This window comes from Sphaeramia orbicularis, chromosome 3, assembly GCF_902148855.1.
Source record: "Sphaeramia orbicularis chromosome 3, fSphaOr1.1, whole genome shotgun sequence".
Classification (NCBI taxonomy): domain Eukaryota; kingdom Metazoa; phylum Chordata; class Actinopteri; order Kurtiformes; family Apogonidae; genus Sphaeramia; species Sphaeramia orbicularis.
The window spans coordinates 52,609,897-52,635,641 of NC_043959.1; the positions used below are offsets into that span (position 1 = coordinate 52,609,897).

General features: G+C 39.2%; 1 long non-coding RNA gene across 1 annotated transcript; it reads right to left on the bottom strand.

The window, feature by feature from the left end:
- Positions 1 to 910: 910 nt before the first annotated feature.
- LOC115414908 (uncharacterized) lies at positions 911 to 16,477 on the bottom strand. Its single transcript, XR_003934727.1, has 3 exons — positions 16,320 to 16,477; positions 1,136 to 1,194; positions 911 to 965 (listed from the first exon to the last, which is right to left on the bottom strand). It is a non-coding gene; the product is annotated as an uncharacterized LOC115414908 (long non-coding RNA).
- Positions 16,478 to 25,745: the final 9,268 nt, after the last annotated feature.

The window sequence follows — 25,745 nt, forward strand, 5'->3', positions numbered from 1 at the left end:
TCAGAACAATACATCACAGACAACTTTTTATATTAGAATAAAATGAAAATAAATATCACTTTGTACATATAACACTAACATATGCTAAGTATTATGATCTAAGACCTTCAGCGCTAATAACCTGCCTCATGTTTCTCATTTTCTGTCCTCCCACTCCCACACACACAAAGTGATAGCAACACTTTGCATGATTCGTACATATGAACGAGTGTGTGTCTATAAATATCAATGTGAGGTCAGCTGATGAAGCTACCAGGTCATCGACGTCTTCGTATGCAGCCTCCCACTCTTCTTGAAGACTCAATCGTAGCCAATCAGACCGAAGATCTATTGATTAGAGGAGTGGGAAACTGAGGCGCTGGTTGTGGTCGTGTGCAGAGGGACGCCTCACAGAAGCGAAGCCTGGGTGATAATGACTGTGGCCTCCTCTGCCCTTCCTCCTTGTCTCACTTCATCACAATCACTCTGGACTTAAACATCTTCTTTAGACCTCCTGCAGCTTTCTCACCCCATTGTGCTCTTTGCTTCTCAGAAATGCACACACTTACAGGGTGGGGAAGCAAAATGTACAATATTTTGAGGCGGGGATTGAAAGACAGTGTATGACCAATTAGTTTATTGAAAGTCATGAGAATTTATTTGCCACAAGAAAATTGACATAATAGAAAATGTTTTTATTCTATGTGTCCTCCTTCTTTCTCAATAACTGCCTTCACACGCTTCCTGAAACTTGCGCAAGTGTTCCTCAAATATTTGGGTGACAACTTCTCCCATTCTTCTTTAATAGTATCTTCCAGACTTTCTCGTAATAGCTTTGCTCATAGTCATTCTCTTCTTTACATTATAAACAGTCTTTATGGACACTCCAACTATTTTTGAAATCTCCTTTGGTGTGACGAGTGCATTCAGCAAATCACACACTCTTTGACGTTTGCTTTCCTGATTACTCATATGGGCAAAAGTTTCTGAAAAGGTATGGATAATAGTGTTAGGTATGATTATGACATCAATATATGTTTGGTTTCAAAACAATTGACGTAGTGCCTGCTGAGAAAAAACAACTAAATGTTCATTGTAAATTTTGCTTCCCCACCCTGTATATACCCACATACATGCACAAAAGTAGTCAAGTTACTTCCAGGAAAATGTCCCTTTCCTCCTCAGATAATGAGATTTCAGTGTTTCCTGATCCTACTGTGATCAAAAAAAAAAAAATCACAGATTAAAGTTAAAGGTACTCATTTACATTTACAGACTAAACAAAAGGTGATCAGATCTTTAACGTATTTTCTAACATCTGATGCAACTTCAGTTTTAATGTTAACTGGCATATTGGTTATTACACATTACATCAGGGCTCTTTCCTCCTTTTTGTCAGGAAAAGCCTTTGCTTGTATCTGTCACTGCGTGAAAGATTAGACTGAGTGAAAAGAAGCCACAGGAGACACGTTTAACTGATGCTCTTTGTTTAAAAAAAAATGTTTCATGTTTCATGTAGGCGAGTATAACCTCTTCAGGTCCTGGTTTGCCTCAGGACATTTAGTTTAAAGCCTCATTGTTTCATTCAGAATGAAATGGTCGTCTGTACTGGACAAAGGCAGAGAACACACTGAGCAAATGTTGTTGCAAAACAGTCATGATCCTAAAGGAGAAGGTGGAGGATGTGGCCTGGTGAATAATGTACAGCTCATGTCACTCTGTTTTATGGTGGCGGAACATGAATTAGTGAACATGAATAAGTGAATGTTTGTTCATTTGTGGGGCCTCATTATATACAGTCTGCAAAGTCTACCATGGCTTTTGATGAGTTCAAACAACATTTACAGAGGCAACATCAATAAAACACTTGATTTTGGATTTTACTCATTATCATTCCTGTAAATAAAAATATGAACATGATAAAAAACAAAAAAAAGACAATACTATGAATTGAGCAATACAGTGTGAATAGAGAAACATCTGTTCAACAAATGTGTGAGAAAAACATGTGTGGAGATAAAATCAGATCATGGCAACAGATACAGATACAGATACAAATACAAATACAAATACAGGTACAGATACAGATACAGATACAGATACAGATACAAATACAAATACAGGTACAGATACAGATACAGATACAGATACAGATACAGATACAAATACAGGTACAGATACAGATACAGATACAGATACAGATACAGATTGAAATACAGACACAGATACAGATACAAATACAAATACAGATACAGTTACAAATACAGATACAGATTCAAATACAGATACAGATACAGACATAAATACAAATACAAATACAGATACATATACAAATACAAATACAAATGCAAATACATATACAGATACAAATACAGATACAGATTCAAATACAGATACAGATACAAATACAGATACAGATTCAAATACAGATACAGATTCAAATACAGATACAGATACAAATACAGATACAGATACTGATATAAATACAGATACAGATACAAATATAGATACAGATACTGATATAAATACAGATACAGATACAGATACAAATACAGATACAGATACAAATACAGATACAGATACAGATACTGATATAAATACAGATACAGATACAAATACAGATACAGATACTGATATAAATACAGATACAGATACAAATACAGATACAGTTAAAACTTTATTAATCCCGAGGGGGAGATTCAACCTCCACCAGCTATAGAAAAGAAAAGAAAGCACAAGAAACTAGAAAAGCACTCGGAGATCACAGACGTCTGCCAAGGAAGATCAGTTGGCACCTGTGAACCCCCTATCCCCAATCACCACCAAAATTTAATCATTTGTTCCTTGTGCCAGTATCAACATTTCCTGAAATTTTCATCCAAATCCGTCCATAACTTTTTGAGTTATCTTGCACACAGACAGACAGGCAGACAGACAGACAGACAGACAGACAGACAGACAAACCAACGTCGGCAAAAACATAACCTCCTTGGTGGAGGTAAAAATTGAACTAATCAGTGAATTATTTACAGAATATTCATCTTCACTTTGTTCTTTTATTTTCATTCCATTCATGTCTTGGGGAATTAAGTTGCTCGGTCTGCTTTATTCTCATCCTGTGAAGAAATTACTGATACAGCCTAGCGTTTTAGGGTTAAGGCTTAAAGATCACAGTATAATGTGTAAGATTAACATTCAAACAACTTCTCAACAGTGGGCGGCAGCGTTTTACCACTAAGTTGTAGTATTGGTGTCTACTGCCAAACTGCTGAAGGAGTCAGACAGTCCTTTCTGGTGACAACGGCAGCCCTGATGCTCTCTTCAAAACCACCAGACTCTCTTTACAAAAACATTAGTAATTTAACACTGTGGCTCCAGTCTACCTCTGCTTCGATCTGTTAGTTTGTTTGTGTCATTATGTGATTTTTAACATGTCAGTGTTTGTCTAAGGAGTCTAGAGACTTTGAAACAAGCAAAAATGGTTGTTTCTCTTAGGTTTCAGCAAGCTATCCTGTCAGCACTGTTTGGAATATTATAATGGACTTATTGCATCTTGATAAGGGTAGAAGCCCATTGCAGTATTTGCGTGTTAATTGTATTAGCACATATTTCACTGTAGTGGTAACCAGTGAGCCAATTACAGCCACAGGGCGCTTTGGCTGATCCAATCTAGCAGAAAACATGGATGTATTACTTCTCTTAGTGCATCCACAACACCACTTCAAACAGCACTGTCCTCTTCATGTCAGGTTGGGGGCAACCTGGGCGCTGGTGACGTACAACATATGATGGAGTTAGTATAACTGATTAACATGCTAACTACTTTAAATACCTCTGCAATAGGCTATAGTACAATGAAATCATTTGCATGCCAAGATGGTTATTTTTTCCACCTAATTATGATTTAGTTAACTTTTAAATGTTGCAGACATGGTGATTTGTGCATGCTTCAGTGCCCACATGAAGTTATTGTTTGAGTCTGTTTTGTACTGAAATGCAGTCCACTAACTCCATTACTCAGCTAATGTGGTCTTTGTTTCCTATATCCATGATAAGAGCCACAACATAGGCTATTGATTTATACATTTAGGTTCTGGGATGGATTTTCTACAAAAATCCTGATGCTTGCAGCTGAGTTTTTCTTTGCTTCAGTTCTGCTCCTCTCTAGCTGCAACATTGTACAGCAGATACTATTTACCTTACAAATGTAGTCAGGTAGTGCCAACAGACATCAACACACATGCAGACACAACCTTCATGTAAATACACAACCATGTATAAATCTAACATAGAAAATATATGTTTTATTTAAGCTTAGGAGGAATTTCCAGCATTAATGTTAAAGTAATGTTAACTAAAACAACTGGCATTGCAGCATGTGTTTGTGTGTGTAACTTTGCAATTTTTCTGTTCACACACTGACATGCTGAACACAGTTCAGGGCCTGTTTCCAAGCCCTTTGTGCCGTACTGTGAAAGTGTGTGTGTTTATGTTTATCGTGGTCTCTCAGATGACACTCAGCACAGAAATGGATCCTAAAGGAGTCAGCTTTTTGTTACAGACAATTAAACCCAGCTTCCGCCTTTGTCCGCTGCCAGATAAACACACACTTGCACAGCAGTGCACATTTCACCTACAGGCGAACACACAGTGACAGTGAAGAGACATTGTAACCACAGACGTGAGGTTCAAATACCACTCAACCTCACAGGGGAGGCTGGTGACCTTTCCTACAACAGCATAGCCTGTCCCTCTCCTCTGTTACTCTATAGCTCTAGCCCCTTCCCCCCTCCCTTTTTACTTTTCCTCAATCTCTGCTCTTATCCACACACACCTTATCAGACTTCCTCCTCCTGTCTCCCCAGAGAGCTCTGCTCCTCCCTCTGTTCCAGCAGACCCACCCCTTCCCCTTCACATCTCCTTTTTATACCTTGAACCTCTCTGACAGCGAGGGCAAGTTTTCATCCATCCATCCGTCATATCTGTCACACCCACTACCCCCATGTTGAGAAAAGGAGAAGCTGAATGGTGAATAACCTTCTCTTACGTTATGTTATTCTAAAAAGAATCTACCTTTAGCAAGACAACATTGTGCAAAAATGATTTTAAATGTTTAAGCCACATCAAATCAGAATGGACAGTAGCGATGACCAGTAGACTCAGAATGAACGTAATTAACAATGTGACATAACAGTTCCATTTAGAACATGCGTAATAATTATGGAAAGACTACTGTGAAGGTGAGACAGTTTTTTTTTTTCAATTTGATGTAAAGTCAGTAAATAAAAGCTAATTTTAGGAGATTTGACAAAGTTAAAAAGGTTCTTCTTATCAAAACTGAAGCAGATATGTCAGTGCTGTGTAAATAAATGACAGCCTTTTGCAATGTGTTTATTATGTCTGATCATATCACAATGAAGATGAAAATATGATTTATTAAAGTATCAATATATTAACTTGGAAAGCACTCAGAGACCACAGACCTCCGCCATGTAAGGCAGATCAGTGCCCCCCCCCCAGCCCTGATCACCACCAAAATTTCACCAAAATCATTTGTTCCTTGTGCTAGTATCAACATTTCCTGAAATTTTCATCCAAATCATATATATATATATATATATATATATATATATATATATATATATATATATATATATATATATATATACACACACATCCATAACTTTTTGAGTTATCTTGCACACAGACAGACAGACAGACAGACAAACAAACCAACGCCAGCAAAAAACATAACCTCCTTGGCAGAGGTAATAATTATAATATATAATTTTAAAATACAATCAGTCAGCACAAATAGGCCATTTCCTTAAGTAGCAACAACAAATTAATTGCACAGATCTCTAAGTAATACCAAAGAAAATAAGATAAATATTTCAGTGTGCATGTTAAATTAATGGAAATGTCGGTGGGAATGCATATATATTTGCAAAAACAATATTTTCAGAATGGTAGTGTTGTGTTTCGGGTGATTGATAAAGTACTTCGAGCACTATGCATATCAAAAGTGTCCATGCTGTGCACACTGAGACTAAGCAACCTCTCCATCTTCAGTATTAAACTTCCTGACTTTGTCTGTACAGTGGGATCTGCTGAGGTTGGACAAGAAGAAGTGAGCTCAGTCTTGGCAGGCATTTCCCCATGTGAATTCTCTACCTATAACCTCTTGGAAAACTGTCACCGAAGCTCTCTTCCTTGTTTGCTTCCCTTGTTTCTTTTTCTGTGTGTATAGACCTGTAAAGTACCTACTCATGATGAGCAGAAGAGAAGGAAAGTCAGAGCAAGAGAGAAAGAAGAGGCAACTGAAAAACAGGCAGAGGGGATGACAGGCACCGAGACAGAGAGGGTGAGCAAGGGACAGGGTGCACAGAGGTGGAAATAGGAGGGAGGAAGGAGGAGGAGTTGATAGTTTGAGGGGTCGAGCACCACCTGGTATTCCTTTACAACCAAGGAAAATGCCTAGAGAAATGATAATAAAATAGAGAGAAGTCGCACAGCCTTCTGTTGCTGACAGGAGCTGTGTATGTGTCCTGCGAGAGGCGTGTGTGCGTGTATGCAAGTGTGTGTGATGAATAATTCATGGCTGTTCATTAAGGAGAGAAAGTGTGAGTGAGTGATTGTGTATGGGGGTGTGTGTATGTGTGCACCCTTCGTTGCTCTGCGCCACGTCGCCTGCCTTGTGGCTGCCATCTGGCTTCACGCCATCAGAGTGCCACCCTCCAAAGCCCTCGCTTCTGCAAACATGGCAGGAGAGGAAAGCGGGTGGAGGGGTGGAGGAGTGTGGGTGTGTGGGGTGAGGGTAGGGGGGTGTTATTGGTTGGAGGGGGCACATACATGGAGTGGAGTGATGAGGACAGAGCCTCAAGTAAACTTCTCCATTTCATTGATATCATGTGACGTCCACAGTCTGGTGAAGAGAGATGTGCAGTTGGATGTGAGACAATCTGACAGTCCATCACGTATGATGAAAAGTGATGCACTGTCACGTCAGTTAACATACACCGCTCCCTCTGCTCCTGTCTGCTTACCCTCCTCATTTCACACTGACTTGGCCCTGCTGATTTTGACCACTACATGTTTTTTGACCACCGCCTACAATATATGGAGTCATACGGTACGTTTCCATTCAGACATACCACAAATGTCAACAAAATTTTCAGAGTCAACATATTTCTATCTACTAGTGTTGTGATAGTTGTGTGTTGTGTAGCTGAGGGGAAGGGAGCAACTGAGCCAAACTGGTCTAGGTTGTGTAATGTTTCAAACTTTCACATAGTTTGTCACAATATTCTCCCAAGATTTCTTTCTTATATTGTAATATTCCTTTGGTGTTTTCTATCTAATGTGCTGTTTTCTGTATTAATATAGTGCAGTGCAAAACATTCCACATTCCACATCCGCAGCTATTTATTAAATGTGCTGAAACTGTATTTTTCTCTTTTCTCTTTTATCAATATGTCATCTTTTTCATTGTTAAAAACATGTTGGTATTTCCAGGGTTTTTTAACCCTTTAAACCCTAAACATAAAATTGTCCGCCTGGACTTTTTTTTCTTATTTTGACTATAAAAATGTTAGAAAATATGCTGTAAGTGAGTCTGTTTGCCCATTTTTTCCAGAGCCCTTTTTTCCAGATCTTTCAAAATCTAGCAATCATTTACAGTTTACTGCATGTTATAATACTGCTAAAACTAGTACAGGCATGATTGAAATTACTGTAATGACCCAATAAATCCTTTAAAGCGCAACTTGTCAGGTTTCAGAAACTGTTGGAATTTTTCCAATTGCTCAAACAGTGAAAGAGTTGCAGGCATCCAAACTGCATATGCACAGTTTGTATCAGCGATGACACGTCAGGTTTTAAAGAGTTAAAGGGTACCTGTAGTGAACTTTTGTTGTTAGCTATTTCAAAAGATGATGTATAATACTAGTGGTTCCATCAGGTAACTTTCGTCATAGCCCCTTGTCAGCTACATGTAAGTACTACGTCACTGCTCCATCAGTCAGGCATGGTCAGTGATATGTTACCTCCTTCACAGGCAGTTCCAGCACTGGTAGTGATGCAGAGATGTTGACTCGTCCAATTACCTGGGCTGTCCTGGACTGGTCACTGACCCTGTACAGCAGACACCAGACTAAGATGACACATTATTGGATTGAATAGGTAACCATTAACATCAAAATTGCTAGCCATAGTTTGCTTCTTGAACACGTGCCACTCAAGTTCAATCACTGACTGCTGCTTGTTTACTCGAACTCGATCACCCGGAATCAACAATGATACAGGAATGGCTGCTCCCCAGAGGTTCTACCTCTATGCATAATTCATGCAATTAGAGGTCCAGTGTGGTGCATTTATGGTGATTTTTTTTTACTGAATTAATGTCGTAAGCATGACCAGTACAGGAACGCTTTAACCCATAAAGACCCAGTGCTACTTTTGTGGCAGTTCCAAAATATTTTTTCTCTATATTTAACTTTTCTTAAAGGTAGGGTAGGAGATGTTTTCCTGGAGCATTTTTTACTAAGTTGCTTAAAATCCCCTTCACACCCCAATTGCAACCAATTAATTAAATGCTCTAACACAAAAATAGAAAAAAAAATTGTCACCTCAACTGCCAATTGTCCCCCCCCACCTCCCCCCTCTGCACAAACCCCTCTTTGTGCATGAATCGCACATTTGCAGAGGCTTGGAGCACTTGGAGCTATATTAACTATATTAGGATGGAAAATTCAGCAGCAAACTGTTTTGTCACTGACATAAATCACTTGGGAATGTAACTTTAGCCAGCTAGGTATGAATCGGGGCTGGTCTGCCGACAAACATGATTGTGAAATGCACAGATTACAGTGTTCAAAGTAAACTTTAATGGGCTGCTAGCCTGACATCAGTTTGACTGCAATCAGCTGTTCTTACTAGCCCCAGATTACTTAAAACAGGTATCAAAATAACAAGTGAAAAATCCAACTTCTAATATACTGATATACAGACCTGAATTCAGAGGTACACACGGATCTGGGGGGGGGGGGGGATCGTAAAGGGGGGGGGGGGTACTCTGCAGGCGTGGCTTCGGGGGGAATTCTGAACAAAGGGATTTGGACTTTTGAATTATGTATTTTCAAAATGTAACTTGACATTTTTCCAGGGTCTCCTACTCCACCTTTAAGTGATTAATACCTATTTGTTGGGACATAATCTTCTGTATTTTGTGTTTATTCAGTGGAATTCAGGTATTTTCCTATATTTAATTCCCTGATCATGTAGATGTTCATAAAAACTCAGATTAAAGTTGAGGGATATTATATGAAAAACATAGAAAACTAAAGAAAAGGTGACTTTTTCAGCAAAATGCATCACTAACTGAACATAAACCAAGAGTGTCCATCCACTGTCATTGATCCAACTCCATGGGTTTTACTGATGAATCAATGTTGTAGAAGATGACGGTGTTTCCACATTCACTACAGAGCCTCTGAACGTCCAAATGGGTCATATCTGATGACCATGAAAAGATGACAAACTGCATTTTACACCAATTATTTACGTGTTTTGATAGGATTAATGAGTCAACAGTTAATCAACATTTTAGATCAGTGGATGCTTTTGGTCGCCAGTGACTGTTTGGATCTTTATGGGTTAATGCACTGACTGAAAATAGAAGCTAACAGGAAGTTGATATAAACAGCTTCAAAATACGGTACAGTACAGTATAAAAAATTTAATGTTTAACACGTTTTGTATAAAATCTCCTTGTCGTGTCTGTTGTCACATTAATCATGTAAAGAACTGCATGTTGATTTACATATTTTGAAACTGTATCTTGCATCAGTGCTTCTGTTGTAATGCTGATGAGAGCACCTGTGTCTGTTGTCTTACTTGTGTTAATTAATTCACTCTATAAGTACTATGAAAAACATAGTCAGACTCTGAGAAGACCTGCTGAGCATAAAATATTTTGTCATACACTGTACTGCAATAAGTTGGTTACAAGTAGTGGTTTTTGGTCATCAACAAATTACAAGCTGAAAAAGTTTTCTCATCAAGTTATTGTTAAGATCAGAGAATGCAGCAGCAGCGTCATTCACAATGATGAAAAATCTGAAAAAATATAAGCAGTCAGATTGTGAGCAACCCCCAAGACACAATGACTGTCTGACCTTGAAGAAGATGCTGCTATAATGTGCTGTGTTAATTATTGTGTTGTATTGTATTTTTTGTCTTATAGCATGTGGCATCCAACATTAAAGTGAATCACTTTCATATACTACATTTGAGGTTCCAATCAAGCGGTTTGTCATGTAAGCAGAGTAACTTATATGCATGTATTATACATATTTGAGTAGGTATTTATAAGCATTTTAGCATTATGTATAACAAAATTTGGGGAGATAAAATTTTGAGGTGAAAAATTTCAAATTACTGCTCAGTTACAAGTGGACTTGAAACGGACAGCAATTTTTTAAGCTTTACGCAAACATTCAAAACATCCGGTTCTCGACAGAAATTGATATCAAGTAGGACAAAACCTTTTAGATATTATGTTCATCTATGCTGAAAATAAATTTTGGAGTAAAATATTGAAACGTCTCTGTTTTATTGACATGAGAATGTGGTCACACATGGACAGGTTGCCATAGTAGCATGTGGACGACTCTTTACCATTGTATGCATCACCCAAAATGTTGAGTTATTTTTTAAAACAACAACCGGCTATAATCACATTGCTTTATTTAATGTATTTAATACTAACACAGTGTTATTACCTCTGCCAAGGAGATTATGTTTTCATTGGGGTTTGTCTGTCTGACAGTTTGTTTGTTTGTTTGTCTGTTCAGTTGTTTGTCTGTTAGCAAGATAACTAAAAAAGTTATGGACGGATTTGGATGAAATTTTCAGGAAATGTTGATACTGGCACAAGGAACAAATGATTACAGTTTGGTGGTGATCGTGGGTGGGGGGGACAACTGAGAGACTGATCTGCCTTGGCGGAGGTCTGAACTCTCCGAGTGCTTTTCTAGTTTAAAACTTGTGGTGGTCCATACTGATAAAGGTAAATTATAAAAAAAGAGTAATTTCTTGGTAACAGTTCACAGATAGTCTTTTTAAATGTGACCTGTGCATGAATTCATAAACTTCATCATTCAGAATTTTAATTTCTGAAAGTAATAGATAGTCTTTTGCATGTCTTTTTGTTAATTTAATGCAGCCTAGCAGAACCTCTCCTATACTGTGTAAGTGGTATTTTAAAAAGGATACCAGTTCCATAAAATACAGATCTTTAGCTAAAAAATGAGCCCACTTGAAAAATGATGTGTGCAAATGTACTTTTTCAGGTTGATGTTCACTTTCACTTGATCGGATCCTTGAGTGAAGTGCAGAGATATTCTACCCTTAACTAAAAAGCTCAGAATGGTTATGTAAAGACCAGGCACAAAGAATTGTATCCAACAAAATAGAGCAGAGATGATGTAAAGCAGAAGAAGTGGGCTTTGTTTGTAACAACAGTCACTTAACAATGATGTTTGGAAAGACTGAGGCACAAAATGTTAAATTGGATTGTGGTCAAAAACAGGTGGAGGTAAGAGTTAGCCTACCCTAAACCTACAAGTGAGTGCTTCACTAATGGACACTTTCTCTCTTTTAAAGTCAGATCCAAGGATATTACCTTAAAACCCTCCCTTGACTTCTGAACTCATGTGCATCAGTTGCTGACAAACTGCCCTCTACTCATGCACCTAACCAACGGTTATGAGTGATGATCGAGTATTTGTAAGTATGTATTATATGCAATCTGTGTAATCAACACAAGCAGCTATGGTTGCAAAATAGTGTCCTAAAATGAGATGCCAGGTGTTTGTGTGTGTTTTATGTGTATCTGTGTGTGTGTGTGTACGTGTCCATCTGGAGGGGTCCTTCAGGTCATAGTAATCTGGCACAGCAATCTCGCACTGTAATCATCTCAGTGCTCAGCAGGTGGTCCGACAGAAGGCTGGGGAGAAAAGTTTCTGCACATTTTCTCTGAGCCAGCTCAGGCCATCCTGTTATATAGAACTGTACACACACCAAACAGGGAAGTGATGCTCCTTGTAAAATAAAAGTGTGTGGAAATGGAAAGAGAGAAATCAAAAACTTCAAGAGAACAAATCACCGATCTAAAGATAGAAGAGTAATTTTCATATCACATTACTATCTGTAGCAGTGAGACGGGCGTGTTGACAGTGCTGTCCCCAGATTTGGTGCACTTGACACATTCCCCATGGTCTATATGCAGAAAGTGCCAAATGTTGCAAAGGAGCTGTTTAGCCTTCTTGGAAATACAGCAGGGGGCTGTTATATGTAAGTACAGGGAAAACAGTGTCATTATGGAGTATTATACAACAATGCATCCTCACTACATGGGAAAATATATTTCTTTATAACAGTTTACCTCTAGGAGGAAAGTGGTTTATTCTTCTGTAATAGAAGCTGGCAGATAACAGAGCAGAAAGGATAATGATATATATTCTACCTCAGGTTCTTTTTTTCTATTTAGCTAGAAGGTCTTAACTCAATAGCACAGCTATTTCAGGAGATCTAGGCCTTATCATGCCACCACACACAGGGATAATGAACTTGTCCTACCCTAAAACATTATATACATGTGTGAGTGTGCATGTGTGTGTGTTCTGTTTTAACTCAAGAGCTGTGTGTTGTTACATAGTGATGAAGGGTGCTTGGTTATCGCTACCTGGCACCTTTATCACATCTGCACATGTGACACCTTTCAATAACCCTCAGTCCCCACCTTTCTCTCCTCTGCCTTCAAAAAATGGAGGCCAGTGAGATAAAGAGTGAGTGTATGTATGTGTGTGTCTGTGTGTGTGCTTGTGTAGAAGAGAAAGAAAATTACATGCTTGAAACTAGGGTTAGTTTAAAAATCAGAGGCTAAAGCGCAACATTTTCTAAAACTGACAACTGAATAAAAACTGTAATGGACAATGTAACGCTATTAGACTATTTTAAGGTTCAACTTTGATTTAGCTCCAGCTGTTAATTACTGAGCTCTGCTGCAAGTTGTGCAGTGTTAATGGTTTATGGTGTGAAATAATGAAATTGCTTTGCACAATATGGGACATTTAATAAAGACTAGTTTTGATGTCATGTATTCTTTTATCATATCTTTTTCAGCTTGTATAAATCAAGGCTTGCCTCTCAATGTATGAAAAACTATGACTCAAAACAAATAGATAAATAAAAAAAATAAAATAAAACTACTTATGCACTAACAAAACTAAATAAGAATAGAAGTGAATGAAATTTTCACAACTCTAATAAATCAGCTTGAGACAGCAGGAGAGAGATGGTGCCAGTGCAAATTTTCCTTAAGTAAAAGATCCAAGAACTTCTTCTATCACCGTAGTAGACAGAGAGGTGGAGGGATAGAGAAATGCAAGAGCAGGAAGTCAGTAGGGTTAGCTATCAAGAGTGTGAATGGGCAGAGTGTAGAGCAGAGAGAGCCAGGCCTGTTGGCCAGTTTCCAGTGGGGATAGTGGGTGTCCCTGTGCCAGCTGGCAGCCTGTCTCTCCCATCTGTGGAGCCTAGGAGAGTGTGCAGTAATCTCCTGGAGACAGCGGCTCAGCTCAGGCCAGATTTAAAGGGATATGGCCAGCTGGCCAGGCATGGACAGGTCTGCGCTGAAGAGAGAAAGGAAGGGCAGGAGAAGGCCACAGAAATGGGAGGGGATGAGTGAGTGAGCTGTGATGAGGCAGGTCAGGTGTAATGGCGAGGATGATAGGGAGGCTGAACACTGGCGGTCAGGGAGCAATAAAGAGCACTGGTAAGAATGATTATATTCCAGCTGCCAGCAAATAATGGGACTAGCTGAGTGTAATGCCTTGAAAACTACAATGGATGTGTGCATGTACCTGTGTCAAGGCTGTATCTCACCTTCTCTGTCACAAACTAATGAAACTAAGAGAAGAGAATGGATTCTGCTTATTCCACCAAAAGAAATAAAGCAAACTGTAGTCAAGTATCTGTGCTTAGCTCTCGGTTTACTGTTCTCTGTGACTGTTGCAGATGGTAATCAGAGCCCAGCTGGCCTATCCAATGCAGCTAAAGGCCTGCATTTCAAAATGATATCAATCTTTGCTTGTCATTTAATCCACTCATCTTATTTTTTGTGGGAACATTTCCAAAAGGATAACATAATTTTTCTACTGTAATCTTCAGCTCAGTTCATTGTATTGCAAGATGTATTTAATCAGCACAGAAAGTCTGCCCTGGCATGTGTTATTTGTAAGTATGAGGAGGTAATTGGTTATTCTGATGTAGAAGAGTTCACCTGTTTTGAAGGTCCAGTATGTAAAATATCTGCATGGTCATGTGCTTATGGAAAGGTGCTCACGTGTACTGGGATCTGGTAATTTGTTCACAATAACAGACTTTCCTTCTAAGCTAATGGTAGGTAGTGTTGTGCATCGTTGACACTGTAGAGGCTTTTAATGGAAAAAATGACCCGTGTTCTCCTCATAGAATACAGTGTACAGGCTGTTATTGTGAATGTAGGTTACAAAGACAGTCATTAGCTTAGAAATAGACTTGGCTGATAAAAGCAAATGGCCAAGACAAAAACAGACTCCAACATAAATTTCACATGGGTAAGCATATGTGCACGAACAAACCTTACATAATGAAATGAAAATGTTGATTTTGGTACTGAACATGGCAGTGTAAAGGGCTTGTTCGACTGTTTGTTGCTGTGCTGGTACCAGGTGAGAGATGGAGACTGAGAGGTTCAGGTTTATAGCTTCAGCCTGGCTCCATATGTTTACATAAACAAACACTGCACGCAAAGATGCTCAAACAATCTGAGAATGTACACACAAATGTACGCACACTGCAGTTTTAGGCACACTTCTATCTGAAATGTATCTGTGCGCATTATAATGTACATATGTATACACAGGTGTGCTTTTGCTCACACATACACACAAACATGTGCACAAATGCAGAGACACAAAGAGACACACACCCCTGAGGCAATAGCTGTAGAATAAGCGAAGCCATGCAAATCCCCAGATGTGCAGGAAGACAGGGGGAAGATGAGGAGGAGAGGATTCAGAGGAGGAGTGAAGTGCCTGGAAGGGGGTGGGGGTCGGATGGAGGGAAGAGGGAAGAGGGAAGAGGGAGGGGTTGTGGTGGGGAAGGCTGGGTGTTTACTACTGTTTAAAAGGCAGTGGGTGCTGTGTGCAGATTAATAAACAGGAGGTAATAGCAGAAGGACTCTATATTTATTTTTTATCTTAAATGTTGCTTGTTTGTCGGGCTGGATGAATATTGACTGTGAAATTGGGATCAGGGGCGACACATGCCAGTGCTCGGCCTTATCTCTGGGATGCAGGCAGGCCTGGGGCCGTTATCGTCGTGCCACAGTGGCGTGCCGGCACTCCAGCGCTCTCAAAGCCGCCACATTGCCTTTGTATCTGCCTGGAGAAGCCTGTTTACCTTTCACTGGCTTGATATTCCTATTAGAGCCGCTGACTATTTACTCACTGCCTCCTCCTCTCCCTCCACCGGGCTGTGTGCTGTCTCTCATCTCTCCCTCTTTCTGTTTCCCTCTCGCTGTTTGGCTATGCCTATCTTTTTACTGTTGGTTTCTTTACAATATATTTTTTGTCCTGCCTCTGTTTTTGACCTTCATCATGACATAAAGTTCTAGACCTGGCTTTGCTAACCAAGAACGAAGCTATGACGAGGGGTATTACTTTTATTTAGATATTACTGTCATAATGAGGCAGATTTCTTGACTCCAGGCGCAGCATAAGAGAAGAAAAGTACAGTATTTGTCCAGCCTTCAAATGCATAAATGACAAAGTTTAACGTGCAGTCTCAACAGTTTATATGTGTTCCTTTTATTCTTCAAAAATGTTTTCCCAACCTTTGCAACTGTCAGTTTTGCCTCGTTTTATTCACCTAAACTTACACTTTTACCATAAAGGGGTCATTTAGAAGATACTTGGCACACAGGTGTTGTTGCACAGTACATTTTCAAACGTAGTCCTGTTCAGTCCAATAAAAGCAGACATAGATTCTCTGCTGAGAACCATTTCTCCTTAATGCCTGGATTTCTCACTCAGGCATGCATCTGCTCATGCTTCCACAGTGCTTTACCTGAACTAATCACTTCCTGGTAAATTAAATTCAAAGCCTACCTGTGGCCACAGATAACGTCTCCAATTACTCTTTTAATCAAAACTCATCATATCCTAAGGAACTTGTGAGAAGGTTTTTTTTTTAATTCAAATTTTGGGAAAATGCATTCATACGTATACAAAACTTACCATTACTGTAGCTTGTGCTCATGAGCTTACATGGTTGTAAATAGTGTAGCACACTGTCATTGCTAAAAAAAATTAGAAGAGAAATTACTGAAGAACCCAGAAAATATGACCCATGTCCTCTACACAGAAATGAGTGCACAGGCTATTATAAGACAGTGTAGGAAGATATTCATTTTTACAGTACATGATCCATTCACATATTGAAAATAAAACAAAAGATGAATGTGTGTAAATGACTTCACATATGTTACATGCATTGTTAAACATTCTCACAAATGAAGTAAAACTGAGGGAGGGCAACCTTAGTGCTTTGTGTTAGATGAAAACAACTTTGACAACCACTGTCATGAAAGCACTTAGAGGTATAACCTGGTATGAAAAGTGCTTTAACGATCAGTTGTAACATCAGGCAATAAAGAATTTAAGTGAAATCATATAGTAAAGATGTTACCAGCCAAAAGGCACCAGATGTGATGCAAGCCCCGAAGGGATGATTTCTTTAAAAGTTACTTTCTCTCCAACTACTGCAGGCAGCTGCGTACCAGTATGTAAGCACATCCCAACCTCCGTGAAACAACAACCTCAACTCTTCCTTACCTCTCCTCTCCTCTCCTCTCCTCTCCTCTCCTCTCCTCTCCTCTCCTCTCCTCTCCTCTCCTCTCCTCTCCTCTCCTCTCCTCTCCTCTCCTCTCCTCTCCTCTCCTCTCCTCTCCTCTCCTCTCCTCTCCTCTCCTCTCCTCTCCTCTCCTCGGGGAAGGGCACACAGATTCCTCCAGTGATGATTTCTGCCTCTTCTCTGACTGCAATCTTCATGGCAGTTTTTTTGTTTTATCTCTCTCCTCCATGCAGGGTTCACTGAGGGGCTCGGGGCGCACTGTGCCGCATGCCATGCCATGAGGTGGGATAAGGAGCAAACAAACATACGGGCAGCGCTTAGCAACCCTGATCAGAGTGTCTGCCAGGGTCCTGATAAGCTGACAGGCAGGAGAGGACAGCGAGAGGTGGAAGGAGGGGATGGGATGGAGAGGTGTAGACAGAGGAGGGTGCGCTCCTTCTCTAATGTGTTAACCTGGAAGTCCTAAAGAACACATGGTTAAATTCATATCATCCTAATGTGTAACCATAGAGAAAAGTGACTTGTAAACCTACAGTCAGATGTGTTACATGTTGACAGAATGGATTGCATGTTTCACCTTGAGTTTTCACTGTTAAATCCTTTTCCAGGTTACTGTTATGCTTGACATTGGGCTTATTACACACTAATACTAACTGTTAATAACACACTTCCTGAGACTGGACTATAGTTTTTGGGGTTTTTTGCGTTTAGAAAGATTCTTCCAAATTCAAGATCATTTTTGAACCTATTGTATACACCATAAGGCATCACAATGATAAATGTAGTCGTATACACTCTGGAGTTCTTAGAGGATACGTGTATATTTCATGTTACGGGTCCTTCATGACCTACAAGTGTAATTTTATTTCACTGTCTAACTATCTGAACATCTGCCTGTCTTTTAGAAGTTGGTCAATCCATCTGTCTACTGATTAGTCCACATCTGTCTGTCGATCCATCTGCCAGCTTTCAGAGCCAATGTTTGGGCCATAGTTTTAGCATCATTACAGCTCTGAGGTTCTGCAGGACAGAGTGCAGAGAAAGACCAATGTAAGAGAGAGCAAGAGAGGAAAAAGAAAGACTGAGGCTGAAGACAGATCCGTGACTAGGAGATGTATTATGTTTACTACACTTTGCCAAAGAGCCATAATAGAACAAGAGAACAGCACGCCAAACTTGCTTGACATTGCCTGACATTAGGGTGTGTATCTGCCAGACACTGATAAAGTATTTGTAGGCATTATTAATATGCTTGTGAGGGAGCTATCTGTCAAAAGTTATTCTTTGTTGTAGGCACTCTTTCTTTCAGTCTGTGATTGCTTTTGAATATTAAATTTTTCCACAACTGCTAAATATAAGCCCTGTGATGAACTGGTGACACATCCAGGGTATGCTCAGCTTTTGCCTAGTGGTGGCCAGGATAGGCACATGACCCTCTCAAGGATTTAGCAGTTTGGAAAATGAATGAATGAATGAATGCTTAGACATTTTTTAACTGGGTGCTTCTATGAAACTGGTCCCTAAAAACAGGACATGGAGGCAAAAAATTCAAACCAGGTGTAGACTAGTGTTAGGAAGCAAGTTTTGAAGCATTGTGGGTTTATTTTAAAAATAAATATTTCCTGAGAAAAAAAATAGAAACTATTTTTCAGATAAAACACATTTATATTATTTTTATAGAAAAATCTGCACTTAACATGGTAAAAAGGACACAAAAATGACATGCTACTATTTTTTGAATATCTTTTTATTCTCTCACAGGTACATTTTGGGAATCGAACTGATTATGCAAGGCAGAGTGTTTCACAAAAATGACTGCTGTTGCAAAATCACTTGCAATTTATTTTTGTTTAAATGGGCAGGATCTCCATGTAACGCAAGTGATGGGTTACGAGTAAAACCTGGAATGAGACTGAGATTCATGAAAAACCCACGTCTGGATTAAAAAAAACTACTAGGATTGACAAATTTAACACAGTGTCTTTATTTATAGTGGTATATAAAACCATTTCAAGTCATGTTTTCCAGATCAAATGCACTGACACCTAGGTAGCTTTCCCTGTCCCAATTTTGTTCCTATTTTTGGCCCCAGTATTTTATCAAAAATTCATTAATTTTGGGATGGCTCAGAGCAAGAGTATAATTTTTTTTTTTTGCATTTATCTGAGGTCATCAATAGGTACATCCTGGGGGGATGTGTATAAATTTCTCTTTCATTATTTGGTCTAAACAGCTGCCAAAGTGCCAGGTACCAAAAATAAACCCAGTGTCATAGAAGCACCCATGCTTTTCATATAACTGTACACCCAAAATCAGAGGTTAAAATTACATTCACAAAATGTCTTCTGAAAAAAATCAAACAACTGCCCCCCAAACCCCTTTACCTGCATCAAAAGCAAACTGTGCATTCAGGTCACACTCAGCTAGTCAACATGAAGACACTACAGAGCAGTTTTTACATACTACACCGCAAAAAAAAACCAAAAACAAACTACACCGCAAAATGGAAAACACTGCATCCAGCATTTGCAGAACATAATGTTTATCATTCATTCATTTTCTAAACCCGCTTTATCCTCACTAGGGTCACGGGGGTTGCTTGGAGCCTATCCCAGCTACATAGGGGAGGTGAAGGCGACGTGTATCACACTGTAAATACATTTAGGGTTCCATAAAAGGTCAAAGAAAACTGGAAATCCAAAGCGCTTCAAAAAAATCCCGTACGCCTTCAAAATCGAATCAATGAGAGTTTCATTCCACCCCAGTATAATGGTTTTATTTGGTGTAAAGACACAGTTATGTTGGACAGTTATGCTCTTGCTTATGTCTTACTTTTGACATCTACAAAATTGTATTCATAGTCTTTCCATGGAATTCAGCTCAAACTCACACATTAGGATGGAATGGATCTGAACCACAGGCATCAACACAGAAAATGTCTAAGTATACACCTGCACATACTGAAATCATCTCTATCACCCTTTTTGAGTTGCATTCAAGGGTACTCTGTACACTTGCTTCATGTGAATCCTGATGCACTGGAGGACAAAGTCAATGACAAAAAGCCTGACACTTGATTCCTTCAAAGTCTACATGTCTGAACCACCTTCTGCTGTATATTGAGAATGTACGCAGAGCAGTTTTGCAAAAAAGTGCCCTACAGATTTACAAATTATGTCCAGCTATGAGAACCATTTTAAGGTTGTGACAAAGGAGGGTTTGATTTTGGCAAGTGGTTGTTTCAGAGAGTATTTTTATTTCATGAAAGCTGTAAATGAATCCCACCACTGATGCATTCACAGTTTTTCAGTGTATTTGGGGCTTTGTGTGACATCTGAAGACAGAAGTTTGAAGTTGGTGTGGATGATGTGCAGTTATGCTTTTGTGTTTTGAGTGTGCACATTTGGAGAATAGACCTCAGGAAATGTGCCATTTTTTGTCATCGTAGAGCAGTAGGGACCTACCCAGGTTAGCTATAGGCACAGATGTTAGATAAAAGATGTCCGACATTTGAGGAAATATAGATTCTATCTGGTAGTTTCTGGCAAACTTTGCTATGTGAGTGTGTCTTCTTGGTTAATATGCCTATGTTGACAAATCACCTTGTTTTTGTCCAGGTGGGCGTATAAGCCTTGGACTTGAAAACATGTTTCTTATCACCAGTGTTAGAGTAGCTGTCAAATATCACAATGTCACAGCATCTGGTTTTCCATTATGTTGTAGTAAACAGAAAACAATGATGTGAATGAATTGTGATTCTAGAGCTGTTGAAGACACATTTGATGTCTCTACATGGAGATGAGAAAAATACTGATAAGATGCAGCAAAGTGCTAAGTAAATAGTATTAACAAAATGCTTCAAGTTGTTTAGAATAAGTTACCTAAAACAAAGTAAAACATGGTGGTTGTGTTAACAGTGAACTGTCCTCCATCCCTCCATATGACTCTCCACTATAAACAAAGTATTTGCAAATACAATTTGACCTGGGTCTGTTTACAGATCAGTGATCCCTAATTGGCGCTGTCAGCCCATGCTCACTTTCAGCCTATCCATTTCAATACTGAGACAATAACAACATTATGGAGCTCAATAGCTCATATTCCTATGTGGCAATAATATCTACATCCCTCCTCCTCTCACTGCAAATCAATGGAGTGAGATGGCCTTTAGCTTCATTTTTCATTTTTAATATTGATTGCTGTTCTACTTTGGAGTGCACTGTCAGTCCAATTACAGAGAATTTAATTGATTTTTCCTCACAAGCTGGGTTAGATTGGATTGGTTTATGCAAAGCAGATCAAACAGAAGTACTCCCTGGACTCCCCTCTATGTGTAAAATACAGCTCTAATGAGCGGGAGCACACTGACAGTTTCTTCATCTCACCCTGTTCTTCTTCTGTTTCTCTCGCTCAGCATAAAGTGACATGTGCAAACACACACAGAAGCACACACACACACACACACACACAATAATTCAATGTAAGAGCAGTAACAGTAATTATTGTACAAGACTATTTTTATGATTCCAACAATGTTACTGAAATAATCATCTTCAGCACCCTGTAATTGCTAAAAAAGATGATTGTGCTCAATAGAACCTGTACTAAACTATCCAGCGCTGTATCTTATCTCCAGAGAGTTCAAAACTTAGGCAAAGAGTTGATAATTCATACAATTATATGTGATGAATAAAGCAGGTGTCTCTTCATTTGAAAATTCCACAATGACCTTTACAGGAAGCCTTCTCTCATGAAATATACATGACCCCGAACACAATATGTCAGACTGCTAGACAAGACTAATTAGCTGCAGGTAAATTCTGCAGACCTTACTCTCTCTCACACACACACACGTCAAACTCCTTGGCTTTTCTGCTCCATCAAGTGACACTGTCTCATAGGCGTAGTATTGTTGACAACAGCACAGTTTTCCATTAGTTGTTGGATACTTTCATAAGGAGTTGATCTCATGTTTTCCTGAAAAGACAAAAACAGTCAAGAAAGTCTGCCTATAGAAAGATTTAAATCCACTTGCTGCTGCTCAAACTGTTAGAACTGAAAGTACGAGGTCTGAACCCAAATGCACGACCCGCAGACAAAAATACAATGTAACTGTGTTTATTAAACACAAACAGGGAATACAGATCACACAAAAGGGTTATGGGTGAGTCCTCAGTGAAACTGCTTCGTGGATTTGTCATGACGTCTGAACCCAATTGAGAAAGCCCACGGCCCAGGTTGGGAGCACACGAAGGGAACCCGACTAGGAAAAAACCAAAGGAGCATCAGGAGACAGACCAGGTCATACACAAAGAGGCTAGCAGACAGGCAACAGGACATTGGGGAAAAAACAAGCTTGCGTACCATAAATCCGGGCAAAAGGTCAAACACGGGAGTGGATAAAGAGGCTGAAGCACAGACGGGGGTAAGGCAAAAACTCAGGCGTCGAGGAACAATCCGGGTTGAAAACAGACAGGCACACAAACATGATCCGAAGAAATGCTGGTAAGTAATCACACAAAGGGCAAATACAAACTGGCAACAGACACACAGAAACACAGGGTTTATATACACAAGAGGGAGGGAAGACAATGAGACACAGGTGGAACAAATCAGGGCGGGGACAGGTAATCAGCAACAGGTGAAACAATCAGGGAAGGGAAGCAAAGACACCAGACACGACACAAGAGGAGAACTTAACAAAATAAAACAGGAAATGACAGACAAGACAGACAGAACAGGCAAAAGTCCGGGGACTGATATGACACAAGCTTCTATTGAAAATGAAGAAAATATCAAGAAAATGAATGAAATGAAAGCAGAGGCTTTTTTGAAAAATGACTTAAAATAAGCTGTGGTGCTGTAAAATGATCATAACCTGTTGTTCTCCATTGATATATTTACTTGCTGAAACATAAATGTAATTACAGGTTACAATTACAGTATACAATTATGGCAATAAGTTGACGTTTTGGGAAATTTACATCAAGCAGAGAAAAACTAGTTTATTAGTCTAAATGAGCAAAAGGATGCTGATAACACATTACATCTCACTTGTGTAAGGAATAAAAATCCAAGCTGTGAAAAGTGAAAAACTGTGTTGTTTGGAGTCATGTTACAGTCTGCTTCTAGGCCAGATGAGGATACTTTCTCGAACTGGTGTTGTTTACCTGGCAACCTAATGGACATAACAAGACTGCAGGAAAGCTGATCAGGAAATAGTACCACATGCAACCACCTGCTGCAAGATGCTATTATGCTAAGCTAAGTTAACCACCAGCTGTCTGTTATAAAGACCCAAGAACATATTTGTTCCTGCAAAAAAAAAAACATCAGCAAAAAAACAAAAGTCTCTCTTTGTTATTATTTTCTTTTTTAAATGATCAAACTGCTGCTTTATAGCTGAAGGCAACTCATACTTTTAACAAATGTTGCTACCTCGTGTACTGCAGGTTAATACTAATAATATCAGTGGAGGATAATTACAATCTCTGCAGTGTTTACGTCTGTATATCTAGCTTCATTATCTATTTAGTCCAATTAGTTGGACAACAGAGGCCTAATCTTTAATCTAGAGTCTTTAGGCATGTGTTAGTGTGTCTGTTTGTTTGGTTGCCATAGAGAGGTGGAAAGGTGTTGTGTTATAGCTGTCTATCGCTTGTCTCCTCACTTAAATCTCTACTTTCACATTCCTGGAGGCTGGTATTGGAGCTAACACCCCTCCTCTTTGCACCTTTGCATAGCTTGTGTATGTGAATGTGTTTGTGTGTGTGACAGAGATGGTGTTGTCTTCTATGTCTTTGGGTGCCCCCTTGCTGAGCTGTCATCACTCCCTGGCACCGGGTACATAGCACAGCTGCAGGGGAACCACTCTGCAGGGAACCTTCGTTTCCATCTGTCTCCAATTCACAGTGGCACCTATTTAGAGCAGCTCAGCGGCTGTGCATGCCACGAGCCACTAGAGAGGGGAGAGGCTGGGTTTAAGGGGGTCAGCAGAGATGGGAGATCAGTAGATTATGTGTTTGGGTTTGGGGCAGTGAGAATATGTTATATTTGACAAAGATATGATAAAACTGCAAAGTATGGCTTTATCACACTGGCATCAGTGTATCATATTGCAATTTTCATTTCATTCCTGATGTTATCAGATTGTCATCAACTGTCAGATTACATGAAAGGAAAAAAACACATTAATAAAGTTGGAAACGGAGACAAAATTCAAAGAAAAATGAGTAAGTAGTTATGCAGCCAAATGCATGTAAAAACAGTGAATATGGTGCAAACCAAGTACTTTATATGTGTTTATTATACCATCATTAATCAATGAGTGAAAAGATCCACTTTAAGTCAGATTTATTCATAATTCAATATCAATTCTTGCATGAACTGTAAATAAATGAATGAAAATATGACTGTTTTTATCTCAGTATCTTTTAAAACATTAGATTTCTGAGAGTCGCTTTAAGGAGTAACCAGACTTCATATACATGCAGAAAAGCGAAACATATTTTTCAATAATAACACCTGCGACGCTATCAATCGAGGTCAGTTTAATATTGCAATGAGTATATATCAGCATCTGGGTGTGCGTACACGTATGATGATGTGTGTTCATTTGTGCATACAGTGCAGTGTTTTCCTTTACTTGTGACTGTGTGTGTATATGAGAACAGGCTTAATTTAGCAGGTGTGCTTTGACAGTTCTTGAATGAGTGCCAAGTCTGGTGTACGAAGGATAAGAAAGAGGAGGCGCTCCATGTGCATCTGTGTGGAGCTCGACTGTGACAGATGGGGACGGTTTAACTTATAGAGTTCTGTTAAGATCTGGAGGTTTTTCTGAAGCTGTCTGTGCCAAACAGGTGTGTATTCTAAAAACACCACAGAGAGAAAAGGTGAACAAGCCTCGACTGACTTATTTGTCTGGTAGTGCTGTTTGCTGATAGAAGGAGGTTGCCAGCACATACTGTGTTTTTTCTTGTTGATATAGTATCACATTAGTAGCCGTTATTCCCTTTAGAAGAGACACTGGCCTCATGTAGAGCTTTTCCAACAATTTCTATGTCAACGATTGCAAATGGGAATAAACGCTGTGTTTCATTTCAGATACGTATACTAATACACTGTTTAAACTGTGTGCTTACTTGCAGTGCTATTGTACGCTTCATTAAAATCACTATGAATTGTTAAGTATCATCAGCAAAATACAAATGTTTGCTCACTTGACTTCTATATTTATTAAAACGGCAAAAATGAATGAACCTGCTTTTACTTTCACTTGCATTTGTGTGTTTACTGTTTCATAGAAGGTGGATCTTATGCTGTCATCTGTGCTGTAAATGTGTTGCGTCATTCATAAAGTGGAAGATAAAGCTTATTCTGCAACTTCCACATTCACAAGTTTAGTTTCTTATCTTCTGCTGTACAGCAAAGATGGCGACCACTGAAACTGAGATGTGGTGAATCCACTGCACTCAACTTTTCCTCACTTATGACTATGCGATTGAGGTATCCACATATTGTCCACATATGAATCTTCTAACTGTTGTGTGCGGTTACATGAGGCTTAGCAGATTTCACTATTGCACTAAAAGTATCCAATTTTAGCACAGAAACATTATTATTAAAAAGTAAAATGATTGGTTGTGGATATGACCCAGTCGTGTCCTTCATGAGCCCCTGAAAGTTACTTTTTTACATAAGGATTTTAAGTTTCTTTTTTGTTTGCCTTCATTTATTTATTGCTGTCCAAACAAAAGCATATTGAAGTTTTAGACCGTTGTGTGGAAGCAGCTGTCCCTCCTCCCTTCATA